We start from the raw sequence: 27,975 nt of genomic DNA on the forward strand, positions 1-27,975 counted from the left end.
TGGGTGTATGTTTGTGTGTATGAGAGAGAGCTTGTGTATGAGAGAAGTTCTGAGTGAGTGTATGAGTATGTAAGAGTGTGTGTGTGTGCGAGTGCGTGTGCATGTGTGTGATAGAGATGTAGTGTGCCTTGAACCCAAGGTCCCGGTTGAGGCCATTCCCATGGATACTGAACTTGACTACCAGCCTCTGCTCGACCACTTTGCGTTGTTGCCTGTCCCGAAGTCCGCCTTGGAGGATGGTCACCTGAAGATCTGAATGTCCTTGACGGCTGAAGTGTTCCCTGACTGGGAGGGAAACACACCTGTCTGGTGATTGTTATACGGTGTCCATTCATCCCTTGTCATAGCGTCTGCTTGGTCACATCAATGTACCATGCCTCAGGGCATCCTTTCCTGCAGCGTATGAGATAGACAATGTTGGCCAAGTCTGTACAGGCTCTCAGTCTGGCCAAGGTCTTGCGAAAACCTAAGGATTGAAGTCCAGAACAAATTTTGTTAAAGACTGGTTCTATGATCACTGAAGCTGCTGCATTAGACCTCCATTAGAAGCAGTGACCATTTAACCAGACGCTTATTTTGATTGGATCTGTTTTGGATTAGATTAGATTAGATTACAGTGTGGAAACAGGCCCTTCGGCCCAACAAGTCCACACCGACCCGCCGAAGCGAAACCCACCCATCCCCTACATTTACCCCTTACCTAACACTACGGGCAATTTAGTATGGCCAATTCACCTGACCCTGCACATCTTTGGACTGTGGGAGGAAACCGGAGCACCCGGAGGAAACCCACGCAGACACGGGGAGAACGTGCAAACTCCACACAGTCAGTCGCCTGAGGCGGGAATTGAACCCGGGTCTCTGGCGCTATGAGGCAGCAGTGCTAACCACTGTGCCACCGTGCCACCCAGATGTTGCTAAGCAATTTAACTGTTCCAAACCAGATGTAGATTGGCTTTCCAGGGTGTGCACACTCTCCTCAATACTGGCCAATGAGTTCTCTTACTCCATTGCAGACTCCATCTGGCCTGTCAAAAAGGCACTTTGAATCTGAGATTGAAGAGTATGGATAGGATAAATAGACAAAGTCTTTTCCCTGGTGTGGGGGAGTCCAGAACTAGAGGCCATAGGTTTAGGGTGAGAGGGGAAAGATATAAAGAGACCTAAGGGGCAATGTTTTCACACAGAGGGTGGTACATGTATGGAATGAGCTGCCAGAGGAAGTGGTGGAGACTGGTACAATTGCAACATTTAAAAGGCACTTGGATGGGTATATGAATAGGAAGGGTTTGGAGGGATATGGGCCGGGTGCTGGCAGGTGGGACTAGATTGCGTTAGGATATCTGATTGGCATGGACAGGTTGGACCGAAGGGTCTGCTTCTGCGCTGTACATCTCTATGACTCTATATAGAAGATCCATGATCTCACTTAAAGAATAGCCATTAACTCCATTCACATGGTGACATTCCCATCCAAATCCAACACCTAGAGGGCAGGCAACAGGTCATTGGGTTTTTAATGGAGCAGCTTTGAGGAATGACAATTTTCTCATTGGAGTGAGCTTTAGATTTTACTGCCGACTCTGAGTGAGTGAGGGTTCAGCCAATGAGAAGCCCTGATAGTGCATTCCAGGCTAATATTTACTGGGGTGCCAGGATCCAGTGTGTGTGGGTTGCCAGCTCCAGACCCTGCTGAAGCCTCCACAATCTGCTGACTGTATAGGACCTGCCACCCTGTCAGTTGATGCAGAAATGGTTAGGGAAGTGTACACATTGTGGCCTGTCGGGCTGTTGAACGACTTCCAAAGCCAACACATGAAACCATTCTTTTCGAATATGGTGCTATTTTCCAGGGCCAACACGTGGCAGTGAGGTGATGAATGCAGGCAAATCCTCCAACGACTACCCATTAAAACTGGCGCTCCTCCAGAGACAGACTGCTCCCAGTTTACTGCGCTCTTCTGCCAAGATAGCTTCAGTTCCCTTTCTTTGCCTTAGCCTGTGGTGGTCAGGTCAAACTACCTGTCAACACGCACTGCCCACACCCAGACCTGAATTACAGAAAGCCAAAGCAATGCCATCTGCTGCAAGGGGTGCCATTTGTTAGCGTGTGCCAACAGGAAGAGGCCATGCAGCTAGGAACACAGCTGCTCAACTCTCTCACTGAAGCTATTGATGCTTCCTCGACACCGTGTGGGCTATTGAGGAGGTGCCCTTGATTGGTGCACAAGGCAACCATCCTCATGAATATCTCGTTCAAAGGGGAATTGGATAAAACTCCTGGGATTAAAAAAAATATGAAAAAGGTTTGAGGGATAGGACAGAATATCTGAACTAATGTAGGTAGCTGACATAGGCACAACAGTCTGAATGGCCTCCCACTGTAACGTTATCATGTTATTGATTCTACACAACATTGTCTCCACTTCAGGGTCATCAAGAAGAACATTAGATGTTGGGTTGTCCCATCATTGACAGATTTAAGCATTGACTGGGGGTCTCCTTTTCTCTTTGTTTTTATTACTTTCTTCTAATTCTCTGTACCATCAGCTTTGACAAAGACCCTTAAGATACCTTTTATACTTTTTTAAAGACGTGTTTGCAGCCCTATTGTCATGTCCCCTTGAAGTGATCCTATTTATTTGCACTCTGTGTCTGTCCAGTTTTCCCTTCTGAGTTTGAGTGTGTGTCCCTTAAACTTTGCCCAAATCTACATCCAGCTCTGCGAATCACTGCACAGTGTATTAGTGACAGCACTGGGATAGTCTAATGTGGAGGTTCCAGTGTTGCACTGGGGTGGACAGAATCAAAAATCACACGACACCCGGTTATGGTCCAATACGTTTATTCGAAACCGCAAACCTTTGGAGCACCCACTCCTTCCTCGGGTTGACAGGTTGAAAGAAGGTAGACTCACCCTGATGCATTGTCAAAGTATATCCATCATTTCCACTTAAGGGCTTAACCAATATGTCAGCTAATTGAACTTCACAAGCTCATAGCAGACTGGAATGCCGTGGCCTGATGAAATTCTGGGATTACGTACTGGCCTGATGAAGCAGGGAGTAATGATAGGTGAGAGGCAGTGCATTGATACTACCTCTCCTAACACTCAGAATAATTCCCCTTCAAAAGCCCTGTTCACAAAGACAAATATCTCAGACTTGCATTGGCTTGCATCTGCCCACACAGACCTCTTCCTGTCTTTTCATTTATCAGAGAGGAAATCAAGCACTCAGTAATCAAAAGCCGTGGAGACAATGGAGAGGGTGAGCAGCTTGGGGCTCTTCATTCTGTGTCTTTCTGCAGCCGTCAAACTGGAAGGTAAAGTTACAACCCTTTCTTCATTGTCCTTAACCCTTGTTCCTTATGTCTCAGTGAAATTCTCAATGAAGTCAGACACTGTAAAGATTGAGGAACCACGGCAGGCATGTGACCCTCTCTATATGCATGCCCAGCTCTGCAATGTTCTTAACACGTAGATGGTCGCTGCAAGATTACAAAGCTCCTGATTGAGCACCCTTAATGTCTGTGTTCCCAGCAACATCAAGTCACTCTCCCTGATTGCCCTGTGCAACAGTCGTTCTGTTTCAGGAACTGACCACCTGTATCAAAGCCATTAGCTTCCAGCTCTGTGCTGCTGGTAAAACAGGGCAGGCAAGAGCGTGTGGGGGTGGGGAGAGTTGGTCTCATTGCTACAAAGCAAGAAAATTGAAGTTGAGCAGCGTTCCGTGCAATGGAATTTGATTCTTATTCATTCAAGACAATTGACTGACATACAACACGTCAAGGAATGATGTGGGCTTCATGTTTGTGTGTTTAGGACTGATTATACAATATTGTACTGGAATAGTGTGGGTATGTTTGTTCTGACCAAAAACCAGCACAGGCACAATTTTGTTTTCATTCATGGCATACATGCATGGGCTGGCTTGGCCAGCTTTATTATCCGTCAGTAACATGTGTATCAGAAAACATAGCAGTCCCAGCTGACTGTCAGGTAGCCATTTGATTTTTGTATTTAATGACAGTGGAGACAGTGACATTGTTGTAGTATGAATAGATCAGCAATCTAGAACCACAGGCTAATGTCCTGGGGACGTGGATTTGAATCAAGCCATGACAGATGGTGAAATTTGAATTCTGGAAGAATCTGGAAGAATATGCTAGTCTAATGGTGACCACTGTCAATGGTTATGAGAACCCATTTGGGTCATTAATGTCCTTTAGGGAAGGGAATTTGCCTTCCTTATCTGCAACGTTGCTGTTCGTTTTGTTTTGTCCGCGCAGTGGTCCATGTGCAGCACTGACTTCTGCAGAGTTGAGAGTGTGGTGCTGGAAAAGCACAGCAGGTCAGGTAGCATCCGAGGAGCAGAAGAATCAACATTTCGGGCATAAGCCCTTCAACAGGAAGGGCTTATGCCCAAAATGACAATTCTCCTGTTCCTCAGATTCTGCCTGACCTGCTGTACTTTACCAGCACCACATTCTTGACTTGGATCTCCAGCATCTGCAGTCCTCACTTTCTGCAATCAGATGTCAATGCTAGGAATGGTACTAGCACACCAGTCAGCAAGCACAGATCCTCAGAGCAGCTGAGAGAGAACTTTGCTGAGAAGGAACTCTGGCCGACGTATGACTTCAGACCCACAGGAATGTGGTCAGCTCTTGACTGGTCTCCGGGCAATTAGGGATGGGCAATAAATGCTGGCCTCATCATTAAATCCCACATCCCATAAATAAACAAAACAAAAGAACAATTAATCTAACCTTTATGCTATGAAAGATAATGGAATCTTGCCTCAGTAAAGCCATTTAAAAAATCTGGAACAGAAATTATATTCTAGTTATTAGCCAGTTAAAATAACAACTAAGAACAAAGAAAATTATAGCACAGGAACAGGCCCTTCAGCCCTGCAAGCCTGTGCCAATTCAGATCCTTGATCTAAAGTGTCGCCTATTTTCTAAGGATCTGTATCCCTCTGTTCCCTGCCCTTTCATGTATCTGTCTAGATACATCGTAAATGATGCTATCATTCCCACCCCTACCACCTCCACAGGCAACACGTTCCAGGCACATGCCACCGTTTACATAAAGAATTTGGCATGCATATCACCCTTAAACCTTTCTCCTCTTACCTTGAACTTGTGACCCCTAGTAATTGAAGCCTCTACTCTGGGAAAAAGCTTCTTGCTATCCACCGTGTCTATACCTCTTATGATTTTGTAGACCTCAATCAGGTTCCCCCCATCAACCTCCATCTTTCTAATGAAAATAATCCTAATCTACTCAACCCCCCTTCACAGCTAGCACCCTCCAAACCAGGCAACATCCTGGTGAACCTCCTCTACATCCTCCCCAAAGCATCCACAATCTTTTGGCAATGTGGTGACCAGAAGTGCACGCGTTATTCCAAATGTGGCTGAACCAAAGTCTAATACAACTGTAACATGATGTGCCACCTCTTCTACTCAATACCCTGTCTGATGAAGGAAAGCATGCGCTATGCCTTCTTGACCACTCTATCGACCTGTGTTGCCACCTTCAGGGTACAATGGACCTGAACACCCAGATCTCTTTTTACATCAATTTTCCCCAAGGCTTTTCCATTTACCGCATAGTTCGCTCTTGAATTGGATCTTCCAAAATGCATCACCTCTCATTTGCCCAGATTGAACTTCAACTGCCATTTCTCCGCCCAACTCTCCAATCTATCTATATTGTGCAGTATTCTCTGACAGTCCCCATCACTATCTGCTACTCCACCAATCTTAGTGTCATCTGCAAACTTGCTAATTAGACCACCTATACCTTCCTTTAGATCATTTATATATATGACAAACAACAGTGGTCCCTGCACAGATCCCTGTGGAACACCACTGGTCACAGTTCTCCATTTTGAGAAACTTCCTTCCACAACTAATCTGTCTGCTGCTGCCCTGCCAGTTCTCTATCCATCTAGCTCGTATACCCTGGACCCTATGCGGCATCACTTTCAAAGTCTGTGAGAAGATTTGTAGCTCGGGTGCTCGTTGTTGTGGTTCTGTTCGCAGAGCTGGGAATTTTTGTTGCAAGAGCACTGGGCAGAAATCACATCGCGTCAACACCGACCTGCGGCCACAACAACGAGCACCCGAGCTACAAATCTTCACCCAAACTTTGAACACCTACGGGCGAGAGACGCTAAGACAAGCTGGGAAATGGGAATCCTGCGCTAACCGCCTAAGCGCCACATACGAACAACTCCGGTTCCTGCATGAATGCCGAATCGCGAAGGCCGCAGGTCGGTGTTGACGCGATGTGATTTCTGCCCAGTGCTCTTGCAATAAAAATTTCCAGCTCGGCGAACAGAACCACAACGACATCACTTTCTCCATCAGCCTACCAAGGGGAACCTTATCAAACGCCTTACTGAAGTCCATGTATATGACACATACAGCCCTTCCCTCATCAATTAACTTTGTCACTTCCTCAAAGAATTTTATTAAGTTGGTAAGACATGACCTTCCCATCACAAAACCATGCTGCCTATCACTGATAAGCCCGTTTTCTTCCAAACGGGAATAGATCCTATCCCTCAGCACCTTCTCCAGCAGCTTCCCTACCATAACATCAGGCTCACCAGTCTATAATTACCTGAATTATCCCTGCTCCCCTTCTTAATCAAGGGTCAACATTAGCAATTTTCCAGTCCTCCAAGACCTCACCTGTGTTCAAGGATGCTGCAAAGATATCTCGGTTTCAGGCATTTTGTCACCATACTGGGAAACATCATCAGTGAGCCTCCAGATGAAGCTCAACCAGAACCTCAACCTGAGCTACAAATCTTCTCAAACCTTGCTAGCAAAGATTTGTTAAGGCCCCAGCTATTTCTTCTCTTGCTTCCCTCGGTAACTTGGGATAGGTCCCATCCAGACCTGGAAACTTGTTCACCTTAATGTCTTTAAGAATATTCAACACTTTTCCCTCCTTATGCAGATTTGACCCAGAATAATCAAACATCTATCCCTAACCTCAACAACCATCATGTCACTCTTCTCAGTGAATACTGATGCCAAGTCCTCATTAAGAAACTCACTCATTTTCTCTAATTCCACGCATAACTTACTTCCTTTGTCTTTTAGTGGGCTGACCTTTTCTCTAGTTACCCTCTTGTTCCTTATATATGACTAAAAGGCTTTGACATTTTCCTTAACCCTGTTTGCTAAAGATATTTTGTGACGCCTTTTAGCCCTCTTAATTCCTCATTTCAGATTGGTCCTACTTTCCTGATATTCTTCCAAAGTTTTGTCTGTCTTCAGTCACCTAGACCTTACGCATGCTTCTCTTTGCCTCTTCGCTAGTCTCACAATTTCACCTGTCATCCACGGTTCCCTAATGTTGCCATTTCTATCCCTCATTTTCACAAGAACATATCTCTCCTGAACTCTAATCAACCTCTCTATAAAAGCTTCCCTCATATCAAATGTGGATTTACCTTCAAACAGCTGCTCCCAATCCACATTCCCCAGCTCCTGATGAATTTTGCTACAGTTGACCTTCCCCAATTTAGCACTCTTTCTTTAGGACCACTCTCGTCTTTGTCCATGATATTCTATAACTTACGGAATTGTGATCACTATTCCCAAAGTAATGCCCAACTGAAACTTTAACCACCTGGCTGGGCTCATTCCCCAACACCAGGTCCAGTATGGCCCTTTCCTGAGTTGGACTATTTACATACGGCTCTATAAAACCCTCCTGGATGCTCCTTACAAATTCTGCTCCATCTAAATGTCTAACACTAAGTGATCTCAGACAATGTTCGGAAAATTAAAATCTCCCATCACCACCACCCTGTTGCTCCTACATCTTTCCATATTCTGTTTACTTATTTGTACCTCTATCTCATGCTTGCTGTTGGGAGGCCTGTAGTACAGCCCCAACATTGTTACCGCCCCCTTCCTATTTCTGAGCTCTGCCCATATTGCCTCACTGCTCGAGTCCCCCATAGTGTCCTCCTTCAGCACAGCTGTGATATCCTCTCTGAACAGTAATGCAACTCCTCCACCTCTTTTACCTTCCTCTCGATCCCCCCTGAAGCATCTATATCCTGGGATATTTAGTTGCCAATTATGCCCTTCCCCCAACCAAGTCTCAGTAATAGCAATAACAGGTACTAATCCAAGCTCCAGGTTCATCCACCTTGCCTACTACACATCTCGCATTAAAACAAATGCACCTCAGACCACCTGCCCCTTTGCATTCATCATCTGCTCCCTGACTACTCTTCCCCTTAGTCATGCTGACTTCATCATCTAGTTCCTCACAAGCTTTAGTTACTAACTCCTTATTGTCCACTAACCTTCTCATTTGGTTCCCACCCCCGTCTCCTCAACAGCATTAGTAAAAGCAGCCCGAGGACATTGGTTCTAATGCTGCCCAGGTGTAGATCGTCTGATTTATAGTAGTCCCACCTCCCCCAAAAACTGGCCCCAGTGTCTCAAAAATCAGAACCCCTCCCTCCTGCACCATCTCTCAAGCCATTCATTCACCCTGTGTGTTCTTTCGTTTCTACTCTAGTTTTTTGTTTGTCATGAGTCTTATTGAATTTCCTAAAAAAAGGAACCCAAAGTAGACAAGATCTCAGTCAATAAATATACTTGAATTTTTCAAAAGGACTTTAATGCCTAGGAGTCACACCTGGCACGCAGGAAGATGGTTGTGGTTGTTGGAGGTCAGTCACCTCAGCTGAGGGCATCTCTGCAGGAGATTGTCACAATAGTGTCCAAGGCCGCACCACCTTCAGCTGCTTCATCAATTCCCTTCTTTTCACCATTGGGACAGAAATGGGGATGTTTGCCGATGACTATACAATGTTCAGCACCATTCACCACTCCTCAGATACTGAGGCAGTACATGTTCAAATGCAACAAGATGTGGACAATATCCAGACTTGGGCTGACAAATAGCAAGTAACAAGCGCATCACACAAATGCCAGACAATGACCATCTCCAATAAGAGATAATCTAACCATCACCTCTTGACATTCAATGGTGTTACCTTCACTGAGTTCCCCATTGTCAACATCCTTGGGGTTACTCACTGGATAAAAGCAAATTACTGTGGATGCTGGAATCTGAAAGCAAAAGAGAAAATGCTGGAAAATCTCAGCAGGTCTGGCAGCATCTGTAAGGAGACAAAGTTTTGACAGAGGGTCGGTTAGACTTGAAACGTCAGCTCTTTCCTCTCCTTACAGACGCTGCCAGACCTGCTGAGATTTTCCAGCATTTTCTCTTCTGGTCCTTGGGGTTACTGTTGACCAGAAACTCAACTGGACTTATCATGTAAACAAGAGCAAGTCAGAGGCTAGGAATACTACAGCAAGTAACTCACTTCCTGATTCCCATAGCCTATCTACAAAGGAAAGTGATGGAATACTCCCCACTTGCCTGGATGGTGCAGATCCAAACCAAGAAGCTTAACACTATCCAGGGCAAAGCAACCCACTTGATTAGCACCATATCCAAAAGCCTCCACTCCCTTCACCACTGACGCTCAGCAGAAGCAATATACGCTGTCTACAAGACACACTGTAGAAATTTACTAAGGATCCTTAGTAGCATCTTCCAAACCTACAACCACTGCCATCGAGAAGGACAAGGGAAATAGATACATGGTAACATAACACCACCTACAGGTGGAGGTAACAGCTCCAAGCCACTCATCATCTTGACTCATTGTTCCTTCACTGTTGCTGAGACAAAATCCTGGAATTCTCTCCCTAAAGACATTGTGGGTCTACCTGAGGCACATAGACTACAGTGGTTTAGAAAGACAGTTCACCATTACCTTCTCATGGGCAACTAGGAACAGGCAGCAATACCCACACAGCCCAAGTGTCATAGAGTCCTACAGCATGGACACAGGCCCTTTGGCTCAAACTGGTCTGAAGGGCCTTTTTCCACACTGTAGGGAATCTAATCTATGTTTACTTCACATGTTTTTGATATGAAAACACCCTGACTTTCCTTTGGTTAACTAGATTTGTAATTTTTCTCTCTCTCTGCTGTTGTCAATTGCTTCTTGCAGCTCTTCTGAAAGTGATATTGAGCTGTTCTAAAATAACAATGTTCTTTTTCAGTTTGCTAATGCTATCACTGTTTCCACATGAAATGTAATATGGTGTGTATGCTAGGAACTCTGAGGCTTTGGTTGATTTCAATCCCTTGTTTATACCTTGCTATCAACATAAGAAATTATATCACAAAATGACACCTCTCTCTTCACCTTCCCTAGATAATGCTCAAGCTTTCTTACATACTGCTCAGAGACAGATATTTTCATTCCTGCTTGCCTTGTGTATGATCACATTTACTGCAAATGATCTGTATCCTCACAGCACATCTGTCATGTCCTTGTCTTTCATCTCTGTCCCTTCATCATTACCAATGTTGAAGTTTTAAAAGTGTTTAGATAATTCTACATTTGTTCAATTTGGTTGCACTCATCTAATTAAGTTCTCAAAATAACTCCTTTAAATGCTTCAGGTTCAACAGAGATATACCACTAGGCAGGGCAAGGACGCTGGGTTAATGAATAAATCAAATCCAACACCAGTCCAACACCGGCATCTCCAAATCTTAAACTGCAGGCAGTTATTCAGACACACTACTAAAACCAAACTGTATTGAATGCAATCAGACCAGACCAGACCACTCATCGAGAAACTCAAAAGTATTTAAATAACAAACAAAAGACAGAAAGATTATATTTACAAAAATATGAGGCAGACTTTAAACTGGACTCAAAACCCAGCTCTTGGTCAAGAAACCTCCATCTTCCTTGAACCAAAACACCTCAAGTATTCACAGGGACATAAGCACCTGACTAACTGGTCTGAGAACTGACAAACTCAGACAGAAGTTTCCGATTAATTATTCTGAGCTCAAGTTTCCACATTTACAGAAAATCCCAGATAACTGTAATGAAACTGACTCTTTAGATCGATTTAAACTCAGGGCAGGACCACACTTCATCTGCCCTCAGTAAACTCAGAAAGCTCAAAATGTGGCACTTGGGATATTTAATATTTGACCTTAATTAAAAGTTCTTGTTGAAATCAAACTTGACAACAATGCAGCTAAATAGTTGGATGTTCCTATGTGTACATGATCTCTCTCCCTGGAAGATTATGGAATGCTTCAGTATATGCTTCAAATTTAAAAGGCCAAGCTCTTATTTGTAGTTTTCAATGCCAACCCCTACAGAGTTAAAAATCACACAACACCAGGTTATAGTCCAACAGGTTTAATTGGAAGCACACTAGCTTTCGGAGCGACACTCCTTCATCAGGTGATGACATCATCTATCACCTGATGAAGGAGCGTCGCTCCGAAAGCTAGTGTGCTTCCAATTAAACCTGTTGGACTATAACCTGGTGTTGTGTTATTTTTAACTTTGTACACCCCAGTCCAACACCGGCATCTCCAAATCTTGAATTGCAGGCAGTTATTCAGACACACTACTAAAATTTAAGATAAATCCAGCTTTTATTTACTAATTATTATTTATGGATTATTGTTCTATTCAAGTATCATTGAGATGCTTCTACTAATTCTGTTACTGACTGCTACTCATAATGTAGTTTGTCTGTCTTCTGGAATTGTTAAACATAGAAAAATCCTTTGTTCGACAAGCAAAACATGAAGGCTTTAAAAACGTCACATTAACAAAATCTTACAACTACACTCTAAACCCCAGAATTGCTTTTTACAAGACAACAAGTGGCAGATGAAGATTAATTTAGATAAGTGTGAGGGAATTCAGGGCAGGACTTATACACTTAATGATAGGCTGCTGGAGAGTACTGCCAAACAAAGAGACCTTGGGATGCCCATTGTTAGATTCTTGAAGGTGGAGTCACAGGTTGATAGGGTAGTGAAGAAGGTGTTTGGTATGCCTATGCCACACTTTTCAACTCTTCATGGTCAGTGCATTGAGTACACGAGTTGGGATTTCATATTGCAGCTGTACAGAACGTTGATAAGGCCACTTTTGGAATATTGCATTCAATTTTGGCCTCCCTGTTATAAGATGTTGTTATACTTGAAAGACTGTATAAAAGTTTTACTAGGATGTTGTCAGATTTGAATTATAGGTAGAGGCTGAATAGATGAGGCTATTTTCATAGAATCTCTACAGTGTGGAAACAGGCCCTTCAGCCCAAATCGACCTTCCAAAGAGTAACTTACCCAAGCCATTTCCCTATCTTACTATCCTATATTTGCCTTTGACTAATGCACCTAACCTACACATCCCTGAACACTACAGGCAATTTTGCATGACCAATTGACCTAACCTGCACATCTTTGGTTCGTGGGACGAAACCAGAGCAAACCCACGCAGACAAAGGGAGAATGTGCAAACTTCACACAGACAGTCACCCAAGGCTGTAATTGAACCCAGGTCCCTGGCGTTGTGAGGCAGCAATGCTAACCACTGAGCTATCAGGCCATCCCTGGACCATCAGAGGGGCATGATTAGGGTGAATAGGCAAGATCTTTTTCCTAGGGTAGAGGAGACTGAAACTGGAGGAAATAGGTTTAGGGTGAGAGGGGAAAGATATAAAAGGGCCCTAAGGGGCAACATTTTCATGCAGAGTGGTACGTGTATGGAATGAGGTGTCAGAAGAAGTTAGAGAGGCTAGTACAATTACATATTTAAGAGTCAGCTGCATGAGTACATAAATAGGAAGGGTTAGAGGGATATGGGCAAAATGCTGACAAATTGGACTAAATTAATTTAGAATGCCCAGCATAGACGAGTTGGACCAACAAGTCTGTTTCCATGCTACATGCCTCTATGACTCTAAGATTCAATAAAGATCACACCTCAAATATCGAAACTTAATGACCATTCAGAGTAAGAACAACTAACTGGGGGAGAGCCAGCTTCAGTGGGGCTAGGACAGAGATGGTCAAGAGAGACTGGAACTCAAGGTTGGCCAGAAGAACTGTACTTGCACAATGGGCTATCTTTAAAGAGGAGGGGGTACGGGTACTGTTTTGAGGAACATTTTCTCAAAAGGAAAACAAGGGATAAAACAACCCTGCACTCCTCAATGACAAATTAAGTTAAGGAAGAAAAATTGTACTTACGATAGGTGTAAGGCAGTGAATACATTTGAGAACCAGGCTAAATACTGAATGTCCAGAGGGAGACAAGAAAACAAATAGCGATAACAAGTAAAGGAATGACATTTGACACAGTAGGGAAATCATACAGTCTTCTATAGGCATAATGAACTGTAAAAGGAGTAGGGCCACTTAAAGACTAAGAGGGGATTTCTATGTGGAGGCAAAGTGACATGACTAACATATTAAGTGAATCAGTCTTTCCCAAAAAGAGATATGCTGCTCAAGTTATGATGACAAAAGGAGGAAACTTAGTCTCTAGTAAGGGTTTAAAATTGAGAAGCTATGAGTAATTAATTAAGACACTGAGATGGAATGAGAGACACCCACAGACTTTGAAGTATGATAAAGAAAGAAGAGGCACTTGCAATAATTCTTCTATCTTGTCTGAGTTTGGGTGTTATGCCAGAAGGTTGGAGAATTGAGAATGCCCTTATTCAAACACATTTGTCAGGATAGCCCCAGCAATTCCAAACAATTTGGTGTAAGGGAAAATTCTTGAATAATTATTAGGAATAGGATTAATACTCACATGGAAATTTTTTAAAAAGTCATTTGTGGGATATGGGCATCATTTATTGCCCTCGAGAAGATTAGATTACCTACAGTGCGGTAACAGGCCCTTCAGCCCAACAAACCCACACTGACCCTCTGAAGAGTAATCCACCCAGACCCATTCCCCTACCCAATATTTACCCCTGATGTGGCAATTTAGCATGACCAATTCACCTAACATGCACATCTTTTGGAATGTAGGAGGAAACCGGAGCACCTGGAGGAAACCCACGCAGATATGGGGAGAATGTGCAAACTCCACACAGACAGTCGCCCAAGGTGGGAATCGAATCCGAGTCCCTGGTGCTTTGAGGCAGTAGTGCTAACCACTGAGCCACCGTGCCACCGAGAAGGTGATGGTGAGCTCCCATCTTGAACCACCGCAGTCCACTTGCTGTGGGTTGACTCACAATGCCATTAGGGAGGGGATTCCCAGCAACAATGAAGGGATTGCAATACATTTCCAAGTCAAGATGGTGAGGGGCCTGGAAGGGAACTTGAAGGTGGTGGTGTTCCTATGTATCTGCTGCCCTTGTCCTTCTAGATGGAAGTGGTTGTGGGTTTGGGAGGTGCTGCCTTGAGGATCTTTGGTGAATTTGTGCAGTGCATCTTGTAGATAGTACACACTGTTGGTACTGAGTATTGGTGGCGGAGGGAGTGGATGCTTGTGGATGCTGTGCCAATCAAGTAGGGTGCTTTGTCCTATATGGTGTCAAGCTTCTTGAGTATTGTTAGAGCTGCACTCATCCAGGCAAGTGGGGAGAATTCCACCACAATTCTGACTTGCGTCTTGTAGTTGGTGGACAGACTTTGGGGAGTTAGGAGGTGAGTTACTCACCAGAGTATTTCTAGCCGCTGACCTATTTTTTAAGCCATTGTGTTTATGTGGTGAATCTAGTTAAGTTTCTAGTCATTGATAATCCCCAGAATGTTGATAATGGGGGATTCAGTAATGGTAAACCATTGAGTGTAACTGGGTGGTGATTAGATTGTCTCTTACTGGTGATGGTCATTGCCTGGTATTTGTGTGGCACAAATGTTACTTGCCACTTGTTAGCTCAAGCCTGGATATTGTCCAGATCTTGTTGCATATGGGTTAATTTGGAGGAGAATTCTGACTAACTTGATAGTGTTTTTTTGAAGAGGTTACAGGGAAGATTGACGAGGGCAAGTCTGTTGATGTGGTGTATATGGACTGCCAAAAGGCATTTGATGCAGTACCACATTGGACATGTATTAAATTTGCTGAGTGACAGAAAATAAGAGAGTAAAGATAATATTGCTGTGGTCCTGCCAGCAGATCGAGCTGCTCGCTCATTAGAGAGAGATGATTGATGGTGAGCTTAACCTGAGGGTAGCCATTCCTCAGGTGAGGGGAGAGATTGAGAAGGAGAGTCTTTCATAGTGATCTCAGCTAGGTGTACCGATTGAACCCTGTGGCATTGGTATTACTCTGCACCACAACCCAGCTGTCCAGCCAACTGAGCTAACTCACCCTCTAATTGGTCAGAATAGAAGAAGGTTTGCAGTGAAGTTCCCAGGGATTGGTTTTGGGACCTTTGTTTTTCCAGAGGTATATATTATGCAGTGGGCAATTTCTATGTTTGTGGGTAATACAAAACTTGTAAACGGAAGAGGATTGTGTAAAATTAGAAAAGGGCATCGATAGGTTGGTGGCTGGACAGACAGATTGCAGGTGAAGTTCAATGTGAGGTGCTTCATTTTGGTAGAAGTAACCAGAAGGCACGATGTAAAAATAAATGGTGTGAGGAGTAGACAGACTTTCATGTATATGTACATAAGCCACCATAGGACAGATAAAGCAAGCAGTTAATAGAGCAGTCAGTATCTAAGCTTTATTAATGGGGGCATAGAGTACAGGAGCTGGACGTGGAAAGACATTACTCCCACAGTATTGAGAATTGTGTAGAGTTCTGGACTCCACGCTGGAGGAAGTTTGTGAATACATTGGAAACAGTGCAGAAGAGGTTTATGAGAAGAGTTCCAGCAATGATAAATTTGAGTTAAGAATATAGATTGGAGAAGTCGGAATTGTTTTCTTTGGAGAGAAGAAGGCTGAGGAGAAGGCTGAGATGAGATTGAATGAAGTTTTCAAAATCATGAGGGAACTGGACAGAGTAGGCAGGGAGAAACTATTCACACTCTCAGAAGTGTCAAGAACAAAAGATGCAGATATTAGATTATTTATGAAAGAACCAGTTGTAAATGAGCATGCGAATAAGAATTATGTTGTAGATAGTGGACAGGTTTTGGGGAGTCAGGAGATGAGTTACTCGCTGCAGGATTCCTAGCCTCTTACCTGCTCTACCAGCCACTGTTCAGTTCAGTTTCTGGTCAATGGTAACCCCCCAAGATAGTGAATGTGGAAGATTCAGTCATGGCAATGCCTGTGAATGTCAAGGGACAATGGTTGGATTTGTGCTTGTTTAAGATGATCATTACCTTACATGTGCGTGATGTGAATTTTATTTGGCACTTGTCAGCCCAAGCTCTTATTGCATTTGAACAAGGGGTGGACAAGTAGTGTCTAAGGAGTTGTGAATAGGGCTGAACATTGTGCAATCATCAGCGAATGTCCCCATTTTTGACCTTATGATGGAGGAAAGGCCATTGATGAAGCAGCTGAAGACGTTTGGGCCTAGGATACTACTCTGAAGAACTCCTACAGCAATATCCTGGAACTGAGATGACGGATCTCCAGCAACCATCCTTCTGTGCACCAGGTATAACTCCAACCAGCAGCAAGTTTGCCCCTGATAACTATTGATTCCAGTTTTGCCAGGACTCCTTGATGCCACAATTTGGAAGAATGTAGCCTTGATGTCAGGGGCTGCCACTCTGACCTCGACTCTTGAATTCAGCCTTTTTATTCATGTTTGAACCAAGGCTGTGTTAAGACCTGGAGAGGGATGATGTTGGGGACTTAAGGCAACAGCTTTGGCCATCCCAATATTTAGTTGGAAGAAAATATTGCCTATTGCTGGATGTTAGACAAATGAACTGCTAACTTGGAAGCAGTTTGTGGTGATGGTTGAGAGAGGTGGGTATAAGGTAGAGCTGGATGTTAATAGTGTATATACAGAAGGCAGCACAATGTTGTGAGATGATTCTTGAGCTATTGCTATGCGGAGGCCCTGCAATGATTCATGTAAACAGCTCACCAGGTATAACAGTCTGTATAAAGTTCTATGCTTCAACATGGAGCTGAACACTCCCATACTCATCACCAATTTCTGGAGCTCCTGCACCACATTGTCACATTCATCCAATCCTTGATCTTCCATGGACTTTATGCAAAAGAGGCATTCTTCTTCATTTCACCCTCATTACTTTTCTTGTTGGTAAAACTTTGCATCTTCCAACTGCTGTCCCACGTTCCTGTAAGTGTTCTGCTGCCCTGCTCGCTATCCACAGGCTCTAGTTCAGTGTTCAAAATGCTTTCTTAATCCTGCCTGCCTCCTCCCTTTCCGTATGGCTAACCATGTGGTGGCAACACTGTGGTTGCTGATTCTGAGGCATTGTCCCTGCAGGTCAATCCCACTTCCTGGATTTTATGCAGTGTCAGTTCTCATGTCACCTTGTCCTTGACTGTTCCAAATATTCTGTCCTAATTACTGTTTCCTTACAGTTACACACAAATGGCAGAGATAGCGAAGATAACAGAGTAATAATGTGTAAAATGTAAGTCAAGGCAAGATTAGCTCATGTTCTGTGAAGTGAACGGGAGAGGCCCGTTCAGCTCCTGTGCAGTGAGTCACAGAGACCTGTTATAAAAAACCCTAGTTTTTCACTGGGGTGACACAGTGGCTCAGTGGTTTGCACTGCTACCTCACAGCCCTTGGCACTGTCTGGGTGGAGTTTACACATTCTCCCTGTGTCTGCAAGGGTGTGTTCCGGTTTCCTGTGACAGTTCAAAGATGTGCAGGCTAGGTGGATTGGCTGTGAGAAATGTGGGATTACAGGTAAAGGGTAGGGGTGTTGGCCTGGCTGGGATGCTATTCAAAGGGTCGGCATGACTGCTGGGCTGAATGGCCTGCTTTCACGTTGTAGGGGATTCTGTGATTCCATTCGCCATCTCTGTAGTGCTGCTCAGAGCTGCTCAGTGACACCAACACCCCCAGCTTGATAGCCACGTTTTCATTAAAGCTGTTAAAGTCTCTCACTATGGGTTTTCCCTTTTCTCCAGCCCTTATCTCCACTTCAGTTACAATACGGACTTGACCAGGTTTGGTAGACAATGAGTGAGCTGCTCACAGCCATAAAGATTGTGGGTCCCACCCTTGTCTGTGAAATCTACTCACTTATTCAGGACCTTCCTCATGTGCAAAAATAGCCTCTGGTTTCTTTTCATCTCCTTCAAACCAGCTTTAACCCCCTCCAGGAATGTGTGAGGAGATCATGATCATGTCAGTTGTCTTTCCTATCTTTTCCTTGCTCAATGGGTCGAACTTCCTCTAATGCTCACCCCTGCCCTTACCTTGAATTCACATCTTTCTCTAGATTCTTTCCAAGATCCTTCATATCTTCTCTGAGTTCATTTAGTCCAGAAGACCAACCTCCTCCTTCTTATTGACATTTTGTACTGAACAACCAGCTTCCTCTCTGGCTCCCCATGTTGCTTGACATTATTATCTTTTCCAATATTACGCACAGATCTAATATTGCTAAAAGTTCTGTCTCTTTGGCTAATGTTTATTTCTGTCCTTCAAATCTGCCATCATCATCCCACTGTTCCATAAATCTATCGTTTACCCATTGCAAACAATTACCCCATATCCAAACTCCATTTCCTCGCCAAAGATCAATTCGCCGTTGGGCCATAAAATGGGGGAATATAAGTCGCCCATTCACCCCATGAAGTCTGCTCCGCCATTCAAAGATAATCCTCAACTCCCCTTTCTTTCCTTTTCCCTATAACTCTTGATGCTCTTCCTGACTAAACGTCTATCTCATGCCACCTCTAACACTACTGAGTATACCTGACCCCACCACTGCCTCAGCTCACTCACTGCTGTAGATTAGATCACTTACAGTGTGGAAACAGGCCCTTTGGCCCAACAAGTCCACACCGCCCCGCCGAAGCGCAACCCACCCATACCCCTGCATTTACCCCTTACCTAACACTACGGGCAATTTAGCGTGGCCAATTTACCTGACCTGCACATCTTTGGACTGTGGGAGGAAACTGGAGCACCCAGAGGAAACCCACGCAGACACGGGGAGAACGTGCAAACTCCACACAGTCAGTCGCCTGATGCGGGAATTGAACCCGGGTCTCTGGCGCAGTGAGGCAGCAGTGCTAACCACTGTGCCACCCTGGTGCCCGTGTAGCTCCCAGCAATGCCTTAGTTATCTTAGCCATGACTTTGACTATTCTCACTCAGTCCTGACTGATGATCCACATTCTATTCTACTTAAACCCAGGTTCATTATAAACTCTGCTGTCTTAAACACTCATCTTAATTCATAACAAGTGCTCTTCTCCAGCTGTCCCTGTGCTTGCTGATCTATGTTGGTTCCTGGTCAAGCAACACCTTGATTTTAAAATTCTTGTCTTAATTTCCCAATCCATCTGTGGGCACAACCTTCTCTGTTTCTGTAATACCTTTCCAAATTCTCCCAGGATATCTGCACACTACTCATTTTGGTCTCTTGAGCATTGTGTATTTTAATTTCTCCAACATTAATTATGGTACCTTCAGCTGCCTGGATCCCCAAGTTCTGGAATTCCCTGCCAACATTACTCTGTATCACTGCCATTTCAAAATAATTCCTTGAAGGTAGCTCCTCAAAATCTATTTCTTCAATCCAGCTTTCATCATCTGCTCTATCAAACCCTCATGTGGTCTGGTGTGAGATTTTGTTTGATAATGTTATATGAATACTTATTGTTGCTGTTTCCTTTATATTTTCTTGATTCAGCACATCTTCCATTCGGCCTGTCTCTGAAAGAACACTCACTATTCATCCCCTCCCCAAACCTTTTACCATACCCTGACAAACCTCTTTCCCAAATATCACACGCTTCATATGCAAAAAACATGCAGAATATTGTTTTGGGGAGGACAGAACAATGATGACCTTCTTTCATGATGTTAAATCTATAAACACAGGTTGTGGCGGAGTCTCTACAGTGTGGAAGCAGGCCATTCGGTCCATCAGATCCACACTGACCCTCTGAAAAGCATCCCAACAGACCCACCCTCTCTTCCCCTGCATTTCTCATGGCTAATCCACTGAACCCGTACATTCCTGGAGACGATGGGAAATCCACCTAACTTGCGCGTTTTTGGTCTGTGGGAGGAAAAACATGCAGTCACAGCAAGAATATGCAAACTTCACACAGACAGCCATGTGAGGTTGGAATCAAACCCAGGTCCCTGCTGTTGTGAGGCAGCATGTGAACGACTGTACCACTGTGCCACTCTAGTTAGACCCACTCTGATTTTATTCCTCATCAAAGTCAAGCATTTGGTTGCCCTGCATGTTGGCTAGATTTTAATTACCTGAGTGCATCTTTTTTCTTATAGCCCTGACAACTTCCCAAAGGTCAGGTACCCAGAATATAGGAGGATACAAATCAGTAGCAAGTCAAATTTGCCCTCTGGGGAAATAACTGGAAAAGATTAAAGGGAAGTAAAACAGAATGGCTGACAGGTAGGTAGGAACAAGTGGCAATGCACTTCTACCTCACAGCTATGTCTGACACTGGTGATTGTAACGTCAAATTGAATTAGAATCAGAATAACTACAGCGTGGAAACAGGCCCTTTGGCCCAACAAGTCCATACCTTCCGTCCGAAGAGTAACCCACCCAGACCTATTCAAAAAGCATCCCACCCAGACTCACTCCCATAACCCTGCATTTCCCCTGGCTAGCCCACCTAGCCTACAGTTTCCTGAACACTATGGGCCAACCCAACTTGACTGTGAGAGGAAATAGAGCACCTGGAGGAAACCCACACAGAGAGAATATGTCAATTCCCAACAGTCGCCCACGGCTGGAATCGAACACAGGTCCCTGGTACTATGAGGGAGCAGTAGCTAACCACTGAATCACCATGCCACACCTTGACTTGGAAAAAAATATGGCAAGTATTCCCTGGAAGGAGAAGGATGAATACTGCTGAGGCTACAGGTGGGTTTTTTAAAGATTGGGCAGAAAGAAGAAGAGAGGCAAAGAGGGATATTTCTGCGGCAGTCTTGTTGCAATTATTAAAATAAAATCCTGCTCACACTTGGGCTGTGGTGACAACAACATTTGCCATGTTCACTCAGTCATCTCTGACCAACAAAGAGGAAGCGGTCCATGTTCCACACCTTCACTTCATCCATCAGCCTCTTCACGGCTGACTCCCAGAAGCCCTCAGATCCCGGGGATCCAGTCCATAGGCAAAAAAAAGAACTAGGAGCAGGAGTAGGCCATTCAGGTCTTTCAGCCTTAATACGACCACTACTGATCTCACCTCGGCCTCAGCTTCACTCTCCCATTCTCTATAATGCTCAAACCCATCATAATTTAAAATCTATCTACCTCCTTAATTTTTTTTCAATGTCCTAGCATCCACCCATCCTGTTGCATCTTCGCTGTGTGCCTTTGCCGCTTCACCACAATAAGTATTCATTCACCTTCAAGGTACGGCAGGTCCTTAAGTTGGAATCTCTGTTTTGCAAAGAGCAAGTTCATGAGAGGATGCAGTATTTCATATCTGCGGTTTGTCTACCTCATACCACTGTGAGGGTAACCATTGCTAAAAGAAAAGACAAGTATTTCTTAAATGGTGAAAAACCTTTGAATATTGAAGTTCATGTATTTTTTACTGTGCTACCATAAAAATGTAAAGAAAAATAGTGTTCAGGAACAGCAAACAATTGGTAAATCAACTTACATATTGCCCTTTTTCAGTTGGGAACCTTGCAATAAGTTTGAACATCTCTGTTAAATCTGCCCCTAAATGTCTCTATCCTTAGGACAATAGTTTCCCAGGTTTCTTCATTTAACTGATGGTTCTTAGCAGTCTGGTAAATCCTCTCTGCATCAGTTCTAAGACCTCAACATCCTTCTGATACTGTGAGGCCGACAAAGGGACACTATACCCTACTGAGGCCCTGCCAGGTTTATCAGAATGTCCTTGCTTATGCCTCAGCTGATGAAGCCAGTTTGCTCTTTAACAGTCTGCTTGACTTGTACTGCAATCTCCAAAGCTTCCTTTCCGTATACCTTCAGGTCTTTCTGATCCCGAACTCCTTTTAAAGTTTACCCGTTACTTTATATTGTTTCTCCCCATTCTTCCAACTAAAATTTATCACTTTGCTTCGATGCATTAAATTGCGTTGGTGAGATAGTGGCGTAATGGTTAAGTTACCCTGCTTAGCAATCTTGAGTCCCAAACTAAGCTCTTGGGGAAACATTCAAATCCAACAGACCACCGATAGAATTTCAAGCCAAAAAATATCTGAAATTGAATCTTAGTTATATAATGTTGACCATGAATTCATTGTTGTAAAGACCCACCTGGTTCACTAATGCCCTTTAGGAGAAGGAAATCTGCCATCCTTATTTAATGTGGTCTACGTGTGTCTCCAGAACCACTGCAATCTGATTGGCTCCTAAGTACCCACTGAAATAGACCAGCAAGCTATTCATTTCAAGGACAATTAGGAATGCGTTATAAAGGTTGACCTTGTGAAGAGAATCTGCAATATGTCTGTCCATTTCCTCTTGATGTCTGTTTTAATCCTCTTCGCTGTTGCTGTACTTTTGGGTTTAACGTCATCTGCTTCAAAACCATGTCCTGTGCACACAAGTACAAGTTGTTTGCAAATTTCCAATTAAGAGACATCCGTGACTCTGCGCTCTGCCTTCTGATTTCACCCATTTCCTTCCTTTCTCACTCACTGCAATATTTTGCACCATACGTTGATCACCATGTTATCTCTGAACTTGTTTCTCAAATGCCTTTTGAAAATATAGACACTCTCAACATTCACTGTGTATTCCTTATTAATATAATCAGTTATCACATCAAAGAAGATTATTAAATTTGTCTACTGTAGCTGTGTTTTACAAATGTATACTGATTGTCCTTAATTAACTAATGTTTGAGTGAGTATGCATTTTATCCCATGCGCTGGCCTGTTAGAAGCTTGCTCACTTTGGACATAAGTTAAAAATCACACAACTCCAGGTTATATTCCAACAAGTTTATTTGGAAGCACTAGCTTTTGAAGCGTTATTCTTTCTTCAGGTGGTTCATTTGTGTCCATTAACCTCAGGCTGAAGTAATGTCCAGTCCTGTCCCCCACCTCCCGCAACCTCATATGGGGACCAGTAGTAGAGGACATGGGTGGGCAAGGTGCCAATCTATTCCAAGTTCCTGCCCTTAGTTGTAGAGCTGTTTGAGGTGCAATTCAGGCACCATCCTGCATCAAACCATTAGGAGTACCAATGCAAGGTGCATCTTGTCACACTTCAGAAGTCTAGGACAGTTGGTGGGAGCCATCTCACATTCTATTGCAACTGGTGAGTTCCATTTCTGGTCTCGCCCAGTTAAAAAGTTAACAATGGGTCCCTTTGAGCTGCAGGATGCAGAAACTGATCTTAGGGAGCATTCACACCTTCTCTATCCTCAACTTGGTTAGTGGGATCTCTGGCTGTAGTGCAGTCCCCTCTTGTGGAGTTATGTGTAGAAGGAATGTGCCCTGAAAGTACTGAGGATGTTTGGGTCTATTGGATTTAACCAGTGTTGGAGAGGTGGGAAAACTGGTGCTGGGGAGACAGTGAAAGATATAACAGGGGACTAGATAGCCACATGGTAAAAGCTAGATTTAAAGAACATTCTTCTGAACTTGGTGGAACTGTGGAAAGTTGGCAGATTAAAGCCACACTTAAGAGTATAGTGTCCAATTCTGATCACCACATTACTGGAAGGATGTGAAGGCTTTGGAGAGGGTCCATCAGGATGCTACCTGGATTAGAGGGTGTGAGCTATAAGGAGAGGCTAGACGAGCCTGAGTTGTTTTGTTTCCTGGAGCAGTGGAGGCTGAGGGGAGATTTGATAGAAGTCGATCAAATTATGAGACGCGTAGATGGGGTTGACGGTCAGAATCTTTTTCTTAGAGTTGAAATTTCTAATATTAGGGGTATGTATTTAAAGTGAAAGGGGGAACATTTAAAGGAGATGTGAGGGGCAAGTTTTTTTACACAGAGAATCTGGAGTCTGGAACGTGCTGCTGTGGCTGGTGGTGGAGGCAGATATGATAAGGATGTTTAAGGGACACTTAAACACACATGAATATGCAAGGAATGGAGAGATAGAGACCAAGGGCAGGCAAAAGGGATTAGTTTAATTTGGTGTCATGTTCGGCACAACATAGTGAGTCCAGGGGCCTGTTCTGTACTGTTCTATGTTCAAAGATAACAATGTATTGGGCTGGGCCTGGACTCTGTCATCCTTCAAATTGGTCAAAGACAGTCTCTGCCAAACTCTCTTTTGGCACACACACCAAATTGGTAAATTGCTAAAACTTGGTAAATTGCCAAATGTGGCCTCGCTGGGCTGTGGGGTACTTTTGAGTTTCCTTTTGATTTGAAGGTTAGAATGAAGATTATATCTGTGGTTTCAACTACAGTCAAACCTGCGTCTTTCTGCCTGTTTTTACCCGTCACAGCCCCAACTTTAGAGTTGGAGTTGAGTTATTTTGATGTTGTGGTCCCCGCCCTTGCCATAATTTTGGAGATGATGTGCAACTGTTCTGTGGCCTGTCCAGAAAGAGATATCACCTCCTACCAGAGAAAACCAAATAGGAGCAAATTTGAATTTGTAAAATGATTTTATGTCTTTACTCACTTCTTCCTTTGAAATGTGTGGGCTGAGTCAGTGATGCAGTAAACTTCTCTGAATCTAATATATTTCATCTTCTTCCAATTCAGTTCTTTGAATGCGCGCCCGCAAGCTGGTGGAAATATTATGAGATAAAACGTGCCTTCCAACGCTTTACTTATCAAAGGGAATCCAGCACCTTTATTTAAGCTTTTTTGCATCTTTTATTTCCACATATATTTAGAAGGATGAGGGATAGAAAACAAGGGATTCTAACCTTCAAACTTAAACTGGGGTTCCGGTTTGCAATTAGTACTCGTGTAAAAGTTGAAGTTTTTGGACTATTTTTAAGGTTAAATTTACGGGACTGACTGTTACACGGATGCTACTTTTATGGGGCTGGAATTCATGCGACAGTCCAAAATACTGTATCAATAGCAGAAACCCAATTGATCTCGAAACAAATAAAGAAAAATAAAAATCTGTGAAGAACTAGGGTCAACGTTTACATGATATATATGGAAAATGCCAGATTTTTTGGTCAAAAATAGGGGTTGACTTTTACATGCAAACAACTTGTACTCGAATATCTATCGTAATCTGCTGAATTTTAGGTGGTCTGAATCACCCCCAGATGCCTGGTTCTGACACTGGATTTATTTAGGGAATGTGAAATGAAGAAGACAGTAAATAGATGTTTCAAGGAAAAAAGGATCTCTGTGTTTATTTACCATACAAAAGGTAAGTATAATACAAGAAATAAAGGTAAATGCAATTAACGTGCAATTAACACAATGAATCATGCAGAAGACAGTAATTATATTAAATACACAATTAGCCAGATTAAACACTATTGGAATTTAAAGCAAGGGTTTTAATCATAGAAACTTTATTCAAGCTTCCTACCCTTGGAGTCCTATACACTGTCACCACCTCCCCCTTGCCCCTCTCTGGGAGCTAGGTTGGAAGCTTTGGGGTCTCACCACTGAGGAAAATCGCAGCTTTTAAGTACAGCTGGCTGTTGAGGTTCTTGCAATCGGTTCTTTTGGTTCAGAGCAGGCCCAGGTCTGGAAGTTTTTGTTCCAGATAGCATTTGGTTGACGTCCCCTTGATTTATCTTCCTGATTCAGCTTCTCTGTTCAGCCTCTGTGGTTCTTGGTTCTGAAGCTGCTTTGTCGGCCTGAGGGGAAGCTGTTTGTGCAGAAGCCTGTTGTTGAGAGAAGGCTGTTCCCTCAGGTCAGATCAGGGTTAGCAGTTATACAGACTGTGCACCCCATTATCTCCCCTCAAATCTGCGTTGTCCATTGTGTTTCAGGTGTTTCCTTCTGAAGTCAGTTGGCTTCCCTACAGTTAAAAGCATGTGTAAGTGCATTTTGATTGAGGTTGAATGTTCAGTCGCAGTGTAGACTCCAAACTGTCTATGCTGGGTAGCCCGAGTTGGAAAAGTTATGATGAAGGAGTGGCGCTCCAAAAGCCAGTGCTTCCAAATAAACCTGTTGGACTATAACCTGGTGTTGTGTGATTTTTAACTTTGTCCACTGTAGTCCAACACCAGCACCTCTAAGTCATGTCGGTCTAGAATGTTAGGTTTGGTTGATTGTACTCTTAGAGTGGAATTGTAAATTGGAATTCCAAGCTGAACAATAGTTCCAAGAAACCATCTTTCTGCTTGTGTGTTTTTTCCCAGAGCTCAGCCCAGCTGTCCCCTTTACTTTCAAACGTTTTGAAAAGTCCAGGGCTTTCATCCAGTATTTTAGATGATGGGGATTTTTGCTTAATCCGAAAGTGATATCAAAAGTACTTCCTCAAACAAAGTGGTTGTGGAAATTTGGAACTTTTGCCCCAAACAGTTATTGAGGCCAGATGTCAATTGAAAATTTTGTAATTCAGATTAATCAGGATATTAAAGGTTACAAAACCATAGCGGGGGTCTTAATCTCTGCTTTCCAAACTTTCTTTCAGTGTGACACATTTCTGAAGCTTGAAAACAAATAGAAACGGAAAGTGCTAGGAGAATTCAGCAGGTCTGTCAAAATCTCTGAGTTAACCTCTTGGGTCTAGTGCGTCTTCTTTAGAACTCTAGCTTTAGAACTGGACTCAAAATATTAACTTTGTTTTCTCTTTACAGATGCTGTGAGACCTGCTGAGTTTCTCCAGCACTTTCTGTTTTTCTTTGACCTAATCAATCACAACTGAACTCTCATTATTATCAATATTCTCTGTGTAGTGTGCAGCCCAAAGCTACAAACAGTAATACCACGGTACTCTTTATAAGATTTCACATCTATTACCTCAATGTTTACATTGTAATAAATCTCTTGGCCATATGCTTGGAATGTTGGTTTAAAATCTCATCAACCAAAGCGGCTAAAATCCCTCTGCTATTCTGCATTGCCTAGATATTTTCCCTTTTTATTGAAAATGATCTACTTCACATCTACTAATATTGACTTTTTTTGCCTGTTCCTACACGTCATTAAGTCTTCCTTTGGTCCCCAGGATTGTCCATTATGTCTGCTGTAATGTCCACAACTTTGGAAACCACTCCTCTAGATCTATATCATCAATGATCACAGGGATCAATCCCAGAGCAGTCCGTGGACAGCCAAACCCACTTCCAACCACCTGAGAGACTACCCTATGTCACGTAGTTTTCTTCCTCCTTTCCAACCATTTTTACATTCAATTTAGTCATCTCCCCTTCGCATTCATTTGAGATGGCATCTGGAGTATTGCTTCTTTACTTAAGGAAGGATGTGAAAGCAGTTCAGAGATTTGCCCACAGTAGCTGTTTGGACACAGCTGCCATTTGCCTCTGGCTTGGCTTGCCCTGTTGGAACTATGCTCCCTTCGAAATGGGAGGAGAACAAATCTCAAGAAAGTGGCAAGCACTTGAGTGAAGTGACATTTTTTAGACGAGCAATCTCCCAATCCATGGTTCCAGTCTTCTGTTCCCAAGGAGAGAAGCAGGCAATATTCTCCTGCGAGATAAGAGAACTGGGGGCAAGGGGGAGTGAATCGAAGTGTTCAAAATCATGAGGCCAATGGTTCCCATTGAGTCAGTGAGGGAGGAAATCTTCCCAGTGGCAGGAGATTTGGTGGCCTGTAGGGGACACGGGATTGAGGGGAATGGAATAAAGAAACAGAGAGTGAGACGGATGAAGGGAAATGGGATGAAGGACATTACAACATTTAAAAGGCATGTGGATGGGTACATGAATAGGAAGAGTTTAGAGGGATATAGGCCAAATGCTGGTAAATTGAACTAGATCAGTTTAGGTTCCATAAGGTCTAGGTCTTGTTGGCATGGATGATTTGGACCGAAAGTCTGTTTCCATGCTGTATAATATTATGATTCTATGACTTTATGACTCTCCAATGGGGGAATCTGCAGCAAACT

The 27,975-nt window shown here is 43.4% G+C and overlaps 1 long non-coding RNA gene across 2 annotated transcripts in view; it reads right to left on the reverse strand.

Annotated features, from left to right (window-relative positions):
* Nucleotides 1–355: 355 nt before the first annotated feature.
* LOC122551450 overlaps nt 356–27,975 on the reverse strand; it is a 37,443-nt gene continuing 9,823 nt past the window's right edge. The window contains exon 3 of one of the 2 annotated variants that reach the window (XR_006312105.1): nt 356–466. This is a non-coding gene — a long non-coding RNA (uncharacterized LOC122551450). Of the gene's footprint in view, nt 467–24,922; nt 25,920–27,975 lie in introns of those variants that run through there. The other variant, XR_006312104.1, reaches the window with a different exon arrangement.

The sequence above is a fragment of the Chiloscyllium plagiosum genome, chromosome 7 (genome assembly GCF_004010195.1).
Source record: "Chiloscyllium plagiosum isolate BGI_BamShark_2017 chromosome 7, ASM401019v2, whole genome shotgun sequence".
Classification (NCBI taxonomy): domain Eukaryota; kingdom Metazoa; phylum Chordata; class Chondrichthyes; order Orectolobiformes; family Hemiscylliidae; genus Chiloscyllium; species Chiloscyllium plagiosum.